General features: G+C 42.0%; 1 protein-coding gene across 8 annotated transcripts in view; it reads left to right on the top strand.

The window, feature by feature from the left end:
• Tmem200a (transmembrane protein 200A) overlaps positions 1–13,604 on the top strand; it is a 99,523-nt gene that overhangs the window by 22,172 nt on the left and 63,747 nt on the right. Inside the window, exon 2 of one of the 8 annotated variants that reach the window (XM_063270487.1) lies at positions 13,166–13,279. The exons of 5 other annotated variants lie outside the window; for them this stretch is intronic. The gene's annotated coding sequence lies outside the window, so the exon portion shown is untranslated. Of the gene's footprint in view, positions 1–5,043; positions 11,883–13,165; positions 13,280–13,316; positions 13,422–13,604 lie in introns of those variants that run through there. 2 more of the 8 variants (XM_063270483.1, XM_063270500.1) reach the window with 2 other exon arrangements.

A 13,604-nucleotide genomic window follows, 5' to 3' on the forward strand; every position in this document is an offset into this window, starting at 1 on the left:
GCACTCCTTGAGTGTAAGTTTAAAAGGGAGGCACAGTAAGGAGAACATGTGACTTCATTCACAGCTGCTTCAATTTGAAATTCAGTTAAATGAATTAAGCAGAATCTCACAGAAGTCAGGTGTAAAGGGTCATGCATGGCAACCATCCCCATGTGACGCACGACACCACCTGAGTCCTGCAGATCCTCAGTTCTACAGGTAACACCCTGGGGATCTCCAGCTCACCTGCTCCAGCTGCCAGAGGCTGATCTGCTCATCTGATAGGAGAGTCAGCAGCTGGCATGCTCGGCAAGCCCAGAGGCTCATGCCACCCACAAGCCTGCAAGCCTAGCACTTCAGCTTCTTGCTTCAGTCTGTTCCCTTGACTTCCTGTGTTTAGGGACAGGAAGCTAGCACATCCTTGAAGCACTCAAAGCACACTTGTAACTTTGAATCCAGGTTTCAACACTGCTTGGTTGTCCATTTCTCTCAGAGGACCACTCACTCATTCCTTTACCTGCTTATTCTGAAGACTTACCCATCTATTCTCCTCAGCCCTGGAAATGCTATAGGAAACAAAGTTGGCCGTTCTAATCTAACTGGAAGAAACAGCACATATATAATTTCATATAATTAGAGAAGTGAGATAAGGTAGAGTCTAGGGACAGAAAGCACTGGAATGGGTATAGAGTCTGGAGACCATTCTGAGGTTTGACACACAACAGAGACCTGAATGGACAGAGGAAAAAAACATTAGGATATGTTGTGGAGGAATATTCCAGACCTAACAGTGAGGCAGGGAGTTCAGAGGCCTCAAGGACATAGTGTGATGGGAAGTTGGCTCAGAATGTTGCAGTCCCAGGAGGCTGTTGCAGCAGAGTAATGTGGGAGCTCACAGGGGCCACGGTGGCCAGACGGGAACCACAGGCTTTATCCTGAGGAGCGAAGTTGGAATCTTCACCTAGAGCAGAAACTCCTCTGTGCTTCATCCTCAGAGCTGGTACTTCAGAAGGATCCAAACAGTGTGAGAAGTCCTTGTCTGCCTGTAGCTTTTTGTCTGTCCTGCCAGATGATTTGATCTCTAACCCAAGGTTCTTAGACAAAATGTCAGGGTAAGACAGAATGATAAAGATTGTGAAACAGGGAGAGCTCAGAGAAGTTGAATTGAAGACTTTTTTGTGTGAGCCAAGTTTTGTTCTGGGTTGTTAAGAGTACCTTCACAGGCTGAGAGTCGGAGAGCTGTGCAGCATATAAAAGCTAAAGTCAGGGGCTGCCGTTGACTTTTCCAAAGGTTATATCCCAAGCTAAGTGCAGAAACATGCTACCAGGCCTCTCTCCTCCTAATCATAGTCTTTCGGCAAAGTGGGTGACAAGCATGAATTAAGAGAGGAAAATACTGTGACGTTTGGACTGAAGTTAATGACCCTTCAGAACTGAGAGACTGAAACCCTAGGGAAGGCCCAGAAAACTCACCTTAGATCGGTATTCATCTGACAACGGAGACTCATACAGAGCTCCTGAGTTTCAGACATGACCGTGAGAGATACTTGATAAATCTGGTGTGCAGGGAACACAGAGCCCAGTAGTAAGAGCAAGAAACACAACCATCGATAATGATGCGCTAAGTATGATTCCTGCTATGAGAAACTGGGGACCTTGTCTAGCGAAGTTCAGAGCCAGGGTGGTTAGAGTGGCGATCTGTACAGGAAGGCTGAGAAAGAAGGGTGGTGTTTTATGAGCAAAGCCCTGGGTCAGAATGAACAGAAGAGGGACATGTAAAGAAGACAAGGAAGGTCCCATCTGGAGTCCTGTGAGGGCAGTGGTGACATCTGATACGTGGTCCTAAGACCAGCACAAGGCTTTTATAAGCAGAAATGGCATGCCTTGATGAAAAGTGCATGTAATGTTGAATCTTGATTAATGGCTTGAGAGTATCAAAAAAAATCACCTTGCTCCAGGACAGCCAGGGCTACAAAGAAAAATGCTGTCATGAAAACCAACCAACTAACCAACCAACCAACCAACCAACCAACCAATCACCCAACCAATCAACCAACCAACCAACCAATCAACCAACCAACCAACCAACCAATCAACCAACCAACCAACCAGCCAGCCAACCAACCAACCAACCAATCAACCAACCAACCAACCAATCAACCAACCAACCAACCAACCAACCAACCAACCAATCAACCAAGAAAAATCCCCTTGCAAACAAACCTCCAGGACTATCTGTGAGAGAGTTTCTGAGATAGGACAACTTACCCTAAATGCAGATCACACCATTCTGTGAGCAGAGTTCCTGGACTTTATAAAAGGAGAAATTCACCTATACCCACACTACCAGGGTTAGCTCTCCAATGCTGCCCTGGCTAGCTCACTTAGTGCTGCAGTTGGCAAAAAACAGGATCAACTCTCCTGCTCTCATGCCCTCAAGGCCAGCTCATCCACTCCATCCTTCACCACCAGGGTCAGCGCTACTGTGTTGCCCAGCTGAGGTTCAGAGCCTGCTCTCCCAAGTGCATGAGCCAGTGAAGGGCAGGGCCAGCATCCCTCTCTCATGACCCATCAGCTACAGATGGAGAAGGGCGGAGGTGGGAGAAGCTCTCCCTTACCTACACCACCATCCCACTGCAAATGAGGCACAGGCCAGCTCTCCCAAGCTCATGCCCTCACCTCAAGCCAACTCACCCACACCCCAGCCACCAGGGTTAGCTCTGCTATGCTGAGACTCAGCTAACTCTCAGGCTCAGATCTAGGACATTGAGTTGGCTCACCCTAATGATCTTCTGGAGCTCATGAAAGGGTTGGTTCTCTAGATGCAGTGCTGTAGGATTTCCATGACACAGGACAGCAAGAAGATATCTGAGAGGATATCTCCCTGAGGAACCAGTATAGACAGTGTAGCAGAAGTCAGGGACCCTGAAACATTGGTCAATGAGTCATTGCAATGAGCATTTGCAACATGTGTGGACAAAAAGCTATGACACACTACAGCTTCTACAACAAGTTTGTGTGTGTGTGTGTGTGTGTGTGTGTGTGTGTGTGTGTGTGTGTGTGTCTTCTTTTCTTTTCTTTTTGAGAGGAGGTTGCAAGGGCAGAGGATAGATAGGAAGGGATGGGGAGATGAGTGGAGTTGGGGTGCATGATGTGAAATTCATGAAATTCAATAAAGTGGGATTTTGTTTTGTTTTGTTTTGTTTTGTTTTAAGAAGGAGCTCCCAGGAACTAAGCCACCAACCAAAGAACATACATGGGCCAGGTCCTGGTCTCCAGTACATATGTAGCAGAGGACTGGGCTCGGTGGAAGGGGATGAGCTTGGTCCTGTGGAAACTAGATGCCCCAGAGAAAGGGGAAGTTAGAGAGTTGAGGTGGGAGTGGGTGTATAGGTGGGGGAGAACCCTCTTAGAGGCGAAGGGAAGGGGAGATGGGATAGGAGGGCTTGTGGGGGGGTACCAGGAAGGGGGATAACATTTGAAATATAAATAAGTAATATAATTAATAAAAATAAATAAAAAGAAATTAATTGTTCTCTGCTTCCTGATTGCAAATACAGTATTAGCAGCATCCAGTACCAACCTGCTGCTATGGCTTCCCTGCCTTTATCCACTGTCTTCAAACTGTGAGCTAAAGCTCTCCCAGAAGTTGCTTTGGTTAAGTATTGTCAAGGAAATGAGAAAGTAATTCCTACACACATTCTGGAAGGAACAGAAGGAAAAGAATGCACAGGGTGGGTGCAGCTCCTCCCATGGGTGGGTGTCGGCAGTGGCATTGGAGAGAAGTGGGTAGAAGGAATGGGCTTTGGAGGCATTGCCAGCAAGGAACAACACAGTCCAGGAGACTCCATGCTTGGTACACGTAGATATACATGAAGATGATACATGCCAAAGATGAGGAAGATGGAGCTTCTTAATTCCATACATGGGTTCATTTTGGGATGTACTATATTAAAGATGCCAATGAAACAGCACTGAGGAGGAGGAGATAGATGTTTGGACAGATGAGTCTGGAGCACAGATGAGAAGTTCATCATGGAGACATAAAATTGAGTCATCAGTAGGCTACTGATTTTAGGTTAATTAGTATTCTAATGCTATAAATCTTGGAAAAATGAAAGGACTGTATTAGACTACTAGAGCAAATGTAGAATAGATATAGTTAATCAGTAGTTATCAATAAAGCCACAGAATAAGGCTAAGCCTGAGAGTATGCTTTGGAGTACATCTTAGGGTGCATAAGTAAAAGAAAAGCTGGGTGCAATGTCATCAGGAAACGAGCCATGACAGCTGCAATAAAACTTTGTTTATATGTGGTCTTTTGTAATGATGAGGGTCCATTTCCATCTCCAATTAAATCTACTACTATAAGTCATAGTATAACCTTCAATGGTTTGAATAAAATGTGAGTGGAAATTACTGAAAAAATTTTTTGGGTTTTTGTTTGTTTCGGTTTGGTTCAGGTGATAGTTATGACACTGAGCAGACTAGGCCACAATGACAAAATAGCACATCTGAAGGTCAATTTCACACTTGTGCTGATGATTGATTCACTCCTACTGTCAACTCTCTCACTTCTTTCCAATGTGGTGGACTGTACTTTCTAAAGCATTTGAATACTTACTAGTAGCTCCCGCATTGTTTTCATAACATGTGGGGTCTTTTTTAACCCAATAGTATCTTAAGCTTTTCTAAGTAGAATATTGATTTTTCTGGGACACTCCAAAGAGTATATGGTTTCAATGAGAAAGCATATACTGCGTAGCTAGCAGAAAACATATTATGAATGCATTTGAGCTCATTGAAATGGAGAAAGAACCTGTCATTGAAGTTTGGGCTTAGCATCTCCATTTGGGAGCTTGGCTTTGTCTACTGTATGGATGGTGGACCCTAAGGGAGCATGACATCCATGTTCTCACTGCAGAAAAAGGCACAGTGAGGAAGAACATAGACCTAGTGTACAGCCAGTATAAGCACATAGAACTAACACGCTTAAATTGAACATCAGCCACGTGTGAGCACTGCCAATTAGAGGTGATTAACTGCATTTATTTTACATTTGCTCTAATAATCAAAGATAGTCTTTTCATTTTTTTCAAAAATTTATAGCATTAAAACATTGAGATTCATAAATTAACCTAATTTATACAATGAAGTTATCAAAGCACCTAATAGGGCTTACTTATTCTGTTCCTAGTGCACTCGGAAGTTCTGATTTAAAAGCATGACGTGAAGCTGGGGAGATAGCTCCATCCGTGAGGTCTGCTGCTGCAAACATGGGGACTGAATTTGGATCCCTATATACACTGAACTTGGCTCTTTGTGTTTGCTCCCTGGGCTCCGGGAGGTTGGATCCCTGAAGCTTACTGGCTGACCCACCTAGCTGATTCTATGAGCTCCAGGTTCAGTGAGAGACTGCCTCAAAAAGAAGGAAAGCTGTCAAGGAAGTCAGTCAATGACAACCTGTGGTCAAAACACAAACTTTCTTGTGAGAGAGTACACAGAGAGGTGAGGGAGGCAGGTAAGGAGGGAGGGGGAGAAAAAGTAAGTGTGTCAAAGCCTCTCTTGCACCTTGAGCCTGTGGAAATTAACTGTTCTAGGTCTCCTATTGCTATATTAGTCTTCAATGGAACTATTAGTACTTTTCTTGTCTTACTTGGGTACTTGGAAGTGAAGCTGACCAGTGGTCTTGACTGTCCTGCACAAGTGCCCACCAGTTATGGAAAGACTCACATCAGAAGTACTTTAAGTATCAATAGACATGCATGCTGCATGGCCAATCCCTCTTTCGTTTGACCCCAACCTCTCCAAATTACTGCTTTCCCTGGGAACACAGTCCTTGTATGTTAACTACCCCTGAAGATGAATCTTGAAGCAAGGAACAGAGCTCTTTCCCAGAAGAGAGAGGACTTGTGTGTCTGTAGAAGCTAGTTTTCTTTTAGAAATGTATCCCCACTGCTACAGATAGGTTTAGATAGCCATCAGTCAGCCTTGGGCTGCTGTCAAGAGATGACTAACTTTCTCCAAACACAGTGGTCACGAGGATATGAGAACTATCTTCTGTGTCAACATCCAGGGACAGTCCTTGAATTGCCCTGCTTTGTGCCAGACAATCACAAGGACTTGATATTATACCTGGAAAGTGGAAACCAATCTTTCCTTGCTTTCTGTTGAGATGCACAAATAAAGTTTATGGTAAAAAAATATCATTTTAAAGTTTTGAAGTAGAAGGACCAGGAAGGCTCCTTTGTGTTTCATCACTGAACTCTAGACTCTGATGGTAATAGAATTTGAGGAATGGCTAATTGCAGCTCAATATAGTGAGGCTACTTAGCCAATCTCTGATTGTGTCAGAATGGGAGGCCATCTCTTGTCTTTCCTCTTTCAGAATTGACTGCTACCTGGTTGCACTAAGGCACTCCTTCAAAGATAATTTTTAAAAATACAGAGTCCACTCTTGCCTTACCTCATTTGAACTAAGAGAGTCCATTGCCAGGGATAATCTGAAAGTCACCAAGGAATTTTGAGCATGATCACCAAAGAAGCAAATGACTTTGGAAGGACTGTCAAGGTAGAGTTATAAAGGGTCATGTAAACAAAGGGTTCCTTCTGGCTCTAATTTATGAATCCTTTTCCTTTAATGATATCAGGAGCCACTAGTGTTACTAAGTAGAAACCACCTCCACTCTTCTCAAATTGAAATGAGTGATTGAGTTTTGGAACAAGTGATGGTCCCCACCCCAAACCTTCAGGAACTTCTCTGTCTTCTTAGGGAAATGGTAAGATAGCTGGCCCTAGAAAGAGCTTTGGTAGCATCATTAAGTCATACCTTTATGACCAGATTTCCCTAGACCTCTACCCTGCCCACCTAGTGACTAGATCAGGAGGCAAGTCACTAGAGGAAATATTGTGCTCCTCAAAGCTAGGTGTGGCACATAGTTGTGCACATGACCCTTGTGGCCCCCAGACACTGCCTCAGGGGATATTGAATTTGTCAGATTATATTTCATTAGCAGGATTCATTAGGTACCTGTAGCTACAGAGAAGGCCATGTCATTTCAAGATGCAGGTCCTGTCAATCAAGAACACTAAGAGTACAGAGGAAGACCACAGAAGGTTGAGCGATTTGTGATTGGTCAGAAGTCAGCAGTACCAGCCCACCTGGATAAGAGAGGAGGTCTGTGGGAAGTAAGCCCAAGGATATTAGCAAGAGGAGGGCTGGTAACAGTAGACAGCCAGCCCCTTAGGAGAGCCAGCCACAATGGATAGCCCAGCTCTCTTTTTGACTTGTGGGATTTTGCAAGAGTCTTGCCTCGTGACAGCAGAGGATCTGGCTAGCTGAGCTCCAACACAGCTGAGGGCCCGACTCTCCTTCCTAAGTCCCTTTGAAAATACAGCTCAATAAACTGTGATCTGCCATACTTGCGGTCGTAGGCTTCTTTCTTCTGTATTTCTATTTTTTTGTATTTTTAGCGGTGGTTATCACAGACCAGAGTGAAGTGAATCAGGAAGTGCTGAGTACCATCTACACTGCAAAAAGAGGAGGTTATTTTTTTCTGTACTTTTAAAAAATAAGTCTCAAAAAGAGATCCATGGGAATGATTTACTCAAATAATGTGAGTAAAGAAGAAATGCTTAAGCACTTTTTCTACATATAAATTGGCTTGGATCAGCTTTTATAAGAAATTTATCCTTTGTGAATACTATTTTTAGTAGATTGTAAGCATTTGCCACGTTAGAAAGATTTTTTTTTTAACATTGTGGGAGTTTTTAAAGTAAGCTTCTCTAAAGATTAGATAATATTATCCCACCTGCTGTTTTAGTTAATAAAAAGAAACATTAATTCTTGTGACAATTAAAATTTGCATCATAATTTTTTTATTCGGGCAGGAGCAGCATGCTTCCTAGATGCAGGGATAAATGTGTGTGCTCTCTGTAAAATCAAGTATAACCTTTGACGTGAGGGTCAGCCTGTATTTCTGTGAGTTTGGCGTTAACACGGAACTGTTCTTCACCGTTTCCTGATGGAATATCTAACATAGTTTTTCTTGTTGTTTGCTTGTTTCTTTTCAAAAGCTTCAAAGTGTTGCATTACTGTTTTCTGAAAGCCTTTTTATCTCTACCACGCCATCTTGTCTACTTGTAAGAACTCAAGAAGACAACTCAGGGATATTGGATATATGTGTGGAAGACAGTGTGAAAGCACAGCCAGGGCACCTCTAGAGAGAGGCTCACTTTTTTAACATCATGCTTCCTGCCTGTGCATGTGGAAGACTCACAAGACCACATAATAAACACTCTCAGTAGGTCAGCCTGAGAGACACTGTAGCCTCTGTGTTGGAAGCAAAGGTGTCAGGGGTTATTTATTGCACACCGTGATCCAGAGCTGAGTGACAGGGCCCCCAGAGACTCCGAAATAACCAGATGGTGGCTTTTTATAACCATTTTTGAAAATCTTAACCATTTCTCTCTTTTCTCTTAATTCCTATTGCTGCATGTATACATACATACAACTGTATTTATATAATAGACAAATGTAACCTGCTGAGGTCATTCAGTGTTGCTCCTATGTATGCTTTTAGGGCTGACCATCTGGGGTTTGGACCACTGGGACTAGTTTAGGGGTCACCCCTGAGGAGGACTGACTCTCCCTCTCATGAGCAATCATTAATCACCTGTGGTTCTTCATCTAGGGGTGGAGCCTTGTGAGATCCCTCCCACCCACACTGGAATGTCAACTGGTGTCAGTGTTCAGGTCTGTTTTAGGCAGCCATATTGTTGCAATTTCATGGAGGCAGCTTTCCTCTTCTGTATAGAAGACACAATCTGACACCTGGTTCCCTGGCTCTTAATGATCTTACTGCTCTCTTTATAAGGTTTATTCTGTTGCTGATGTGTCAGAGTTCATTTGAATTCTAAGTGGAGTTTATTGTTGGTAATTTACAAGAGGCTTCTTTCATAAATTGGGTAAATGAAAAAGTTGTCTGGATTTGCCATTCGGAGTGGAGTTCCTTGCAAGGAACACTGTTAACCTGAAGTCAAGCCTGGTAACCTGTGCTATAGAATGGACACTGTAAGTCACCTTGGCAGGTCTCTGTACCCAAAGGATGCCAACATGATTGAGCACTGCATCTCTAGTCCGCCTCCTCTATCTACAGCCCCAAGGACAAGACCCTTATGGAAAAGCTCACAGTCTAAAGGAAAAAACAATTTTCCTTGCTATTCTAACTCAAACTGTCTGAAATACAAGGAAGTTTTTGACCTTGTAATCTGGGATCCCTCATTGCACTTTCCCTTTTATAAACCTGTTCTAAGAGTCTCAGCCCTGACCAACACAGAATGCTGTGTCGTTTCTCACATCACACCATTATAAGTGAGCTGGAAGGATTTCCAGGAGAGGTTTTTGAATCTGCCAGTGGGCTTTTTTGCTATGCTTTGAAATGCAAAATAGGCAGTTGAGACATTATCCCTTGTTGAGATAGAAAAATCCCATTTTTCTGAAACCGTGTTGTTATTCTGAAGACAATTATTTTTGCACTTGAAGTGTCTAGATTTTTGTTCTTTATTTCTTCTGTGGCATGTATTAAGTTAGAAGACAACCGACATTTCTTTCAAGACAGAAAAAAAGCTATCTATGGTATTGAAAAAGATTTGTGGACCTTGAATTCAGAGGGAGACACAGCCCTCTGTGTGAAAGATAAATGATTTCTCAACCAGACTATCTCAGGGACTAGTGTCATTGCTGTCAACCGAGAGAGAGGATGGGGCCACCAGGAAAGCCATTAGGCAACACCTGCCTGCTTTGATGTCCTCTTTGATAAAAGGGGTTGCTTAGGTTGTCTTGAAGGAGACTAAAACCTGCCTAGGTTCAAGATTCTGCAGTCCTAGTAAGAGACAATTGCCCTGAAGGAGTACCTTTTATAAGCTAATGGTACAGTTGCTAAAGACATCTATTTTATTGTCAGACATAACAGTGAGAATTAGGAGCTCTCTAGATCAGTAGTAAACATCAAGGAGTCCTTCAATCAGTTCACCTTCTGTTTTCCTTGAAGGAATGAAAAGTTACCCCATTGTTTATCTTATGCCTTCCAAATACCATACTCACTGTAGATAAGAACCAGAGGTCTTGAAGAATGAATATTCATGTGTGTTTAAGGGTGCGTGTGATATTAGCATTACATTTTTTTCATTCTAAACAAAAAGAAAAATCCTTATGAGCCACATAAAATTAGATAATAGATGTGAATTTGAAAACTCTTCAAGAATCAAAATTTCTTTTAATAATAAATGGGTTTCATTTTGTTGTATTTTTAATTTGCTCAAAGGCCGTAGTCCCTGTTCTTCACCAGTAGCTTCTGCAAGCCAGGTCCTCTAGGTCTCCAGTCCTGTCCCCAGCCACCCAGTCCTAGAGAACTTTGCTAACTCTGAAGCTTTTTGGCGGTAGGGGAATTTGCTCATTGGCCAATGTCCATTAGCACTTTTGGAGAGAGGAGAGAGAAAATGGCCATTTCCTCTGTTAACAGTTCCAAGGGAGCTGACCTCTAAAATTCCTTCCAACTCTTACCACTGTGTGACGACACGCCTTTCTTACAACAAGAAGGTGGATCAAGACACTAAGAAAGAGTAGCGAGCTGCCTGCCAGCTCTCTGGGTTTATGGGGAAAAGTATAAGAACATTATAAGCCTTTATAAAAAGCCATATAATTCTTTTGGAGCAGAATAGACAAAGTCCCCAAACCCAGCATCTGTCTTTTCAGTTTGATCATTGTACTTGGCCACATGACTTCTCAAGCATCTGCAGATATTAGATGAGCCCTCAGGACTCCAATCTTCAGAAAATTTCTAGACCAAAAATGTGTGTGACACAGTTTCCATCCAGGTGTGTGTTTCCTGCAAGCTGAGTCAATCATGGAACTCTATGGGAGCTGTAATTGGGAACACTTAAGTTTCAGCTCCCTGTCTAGAGCAGTTTAGATCTCTGTCAGGTTCTGGAAGTGAGGGGTTCCCCTTGGGAAGATTTTGGAATTCTGTTGGCTTTTGTGGAGGTAGGAAAGAACACAGGAATGTCTTAGGGAATTGAAAATGTACAGGTAAATTTCTGATTCTTATAGTTTTCCTTTCCTAGGTGAAAAATTTCAGATTATATATGAGAGCTGAGCAGAGAGTGGCGCTTACTACTTACAAAGAGGGAGATAACATGTTAGAATTCACTGCTTTTTGATGAATTGTGTACTAGTGGAGATCCACTGAGCATTATAATCCTTTGGACCCAGTTCAATAATCTAAAACAAATCAAAACAAAAATAAAATATCCCCCAAATGAAAAACAGAATATCAACAAAACCCCGAGTGAAATAGTTGAGGGCTTTGGCCATGCAGTAGGTCTGATACATGCTACAGGTTGAATATGAAGTGCACGCTGTCAGCTTACATTTAAAATTTTTCCTCTGCAGTCAGTGGCGCTATTTTAGAAGGCTATAGAAGCAAGGAGGTGAAGCTTTCCTAGAAGAATTAGGTCACTTGAGGATGCATACTTGAGAGTCCATGGTCACTTCCTGTCTTGTCCTTCACTTTCTGGTTAGCCATGAAGTAGACAACTGTCTTCTGTCATATGCCTCTGTTGACATCATAATGTCTTTGATGTCCTGTCCGAATTCCTGGGGGCAAGTGAGAATATTCTTGAACCTCTGAAACTGTAAGCCAAAATTACTCCTGACCTAAGTCATTTTGTAATTCATTTTGGTCACAGCAGTATAATAACTACTTAGTACTAAAGTACTAAGTACAAGAAACTGGCAGATGGGAAAGTAGTTGGTATTATTTCCAGAACAGGGACATCTATTATTTGTTTTCAAACATGGGACCCAAAATCTCCCTCCTTAGGAGAAAAAATCAACTGAAAAGGTAATAGGCTTTAACTACAAATCCAGGGCAATGACTGCATAAATGTTTTCTAAATTGATAGGCTCAGAATGAATCCCATAGTATGATGTTATTCCTGTCTTTAGTTCAAGACCATGAGGCCTGTCTTCATTATATGACAGTTTTGTTGCTTATTCACTTTATTTCTACTGATCGCTATGTGTTCTACTGCTCATGTGTGTTTTTATTCATACATAGCTTATGTCATATGTTCCTTTTTTCTTTTTCTGACAAAATGATTATTTTGATGAGGGGTATAGTTTGATGATCATGCTTTCTTAATCTTGTAACTAAAGATACTGACTGTAAACTACATTTATAATATGTTTGTAACCCTATGAGTTAAACAACTCTTGAATCATTCAGTTGTAAACAAGCACTCAAATTAGAAAGACTGAAAACGGACAGCTTTAAGATTCTCTTATAGAAATGTGTGATTCCTGCAATTCATGGGAATCACATAAGCCAATGTAAAGTGCGAGCTTACAATACCATGTGATTTGTGATGTCTGCTACACCACTACATAGCAGTAATTTAAGCACCAGCTGTAACTAACTAAGGAAGAAAGTAAACAGACTCAGAGAAGTTTTTCTTACTATTTCTGGAATAATTCTTTCATAAATAAAAGATAAAAAGATACATAAAATACAAAATAAGTGGAACACGAGGATACAGCCTGTCCCATAGTAACCCCGGTGCTACTGTCTTTAAATTACTTTGGTTCCACTGGATTCAATAACCCTGAAGCTCTTTTTTTTTCATATATAAAGTATACAATATTTAATATATATTTGCAAAAATATACATTTGTAGGGTTGAATCTTCTTTTTTTTTTTACTTTTTTTTCTATATTTTTTTTTTATTAACTTGAGTATTATATACATTTCGAGTGTTATTCCCTTTCCCGGTTTCCGGGCAAACATCCCCCTCCCCCCTCCCCTTCCTTATGGGTGTTCCCCTCCCAACCCTCCCCCCATTGCCGCCCTCCCCCCACCAGTCTAGTTCACTGGAACCCTGAAGCTCTTGTAATAGAGGCCCCCCAATTTTATAAAAGGAAAGAAAGATTTAGAATTCATACTCAGTCACACAGCAAGGTGTCCATGGGGCAGATGCAGATGATGGAGGCAGACTTTAGCCCAGGGCATGTTCTTCTGTAACACCTTACCAGAGTCCCCTGTGTGGATTTTGGTCATGTCCTGGTGAATGCTGTGAAGACAAGGGTAGGGATTAATGACGAGATACTTCACACTGCTTGCTCCATTAGGTAAGGAGAAGAAGCTGCCCACAGCACTTCCGAGAAATACAGAGGAGAGGACACACGCTGTCGTTCAGCAAGCCAGTTATACTATATGCTAATAGCCACTTTGAGCTGTGTATAGTAAGTATTATTTTAGAACTCAGGTTGTCTTTCTCAGTAAAAGAAGATGGCTGACACTGGGCAATGTACAGTCTTCGTGCTTTGCTATGGACTTATGTGACTCCATGCCATTTTCAGTGTACTACATGAAGTAACACTTCCTGTAAGTATTCTGTAAACATGAGGTTGCTTCCCATGTAATGTGTATGTATACCCCCCCCTCCCGAGCTTTTGCTCCATGGACACTGTAGCCCCTTCCCTCAACCCATGACTGTATCACCACCACATTATAAGAAACAATTTAAGAGTACAAGGTGTTGTAAACTCAAAAGTTTTATAAAGTTAA

Source organism: Rattus norvegicus, chromosome 1 (genome assembly GCF_036323735.1).
Source record: "Rattus norvegicus strain BN/NHsdMcwi chromosome 1, GRCr8, whole genome shotgun sequence".
In the NCBI taxonomy this organism is placed as follows: Eukaryota; Metazoa; Chordata; class Mammalia; order Rodentia; family Muridae; genus Rattus; species Rattus norvegicus.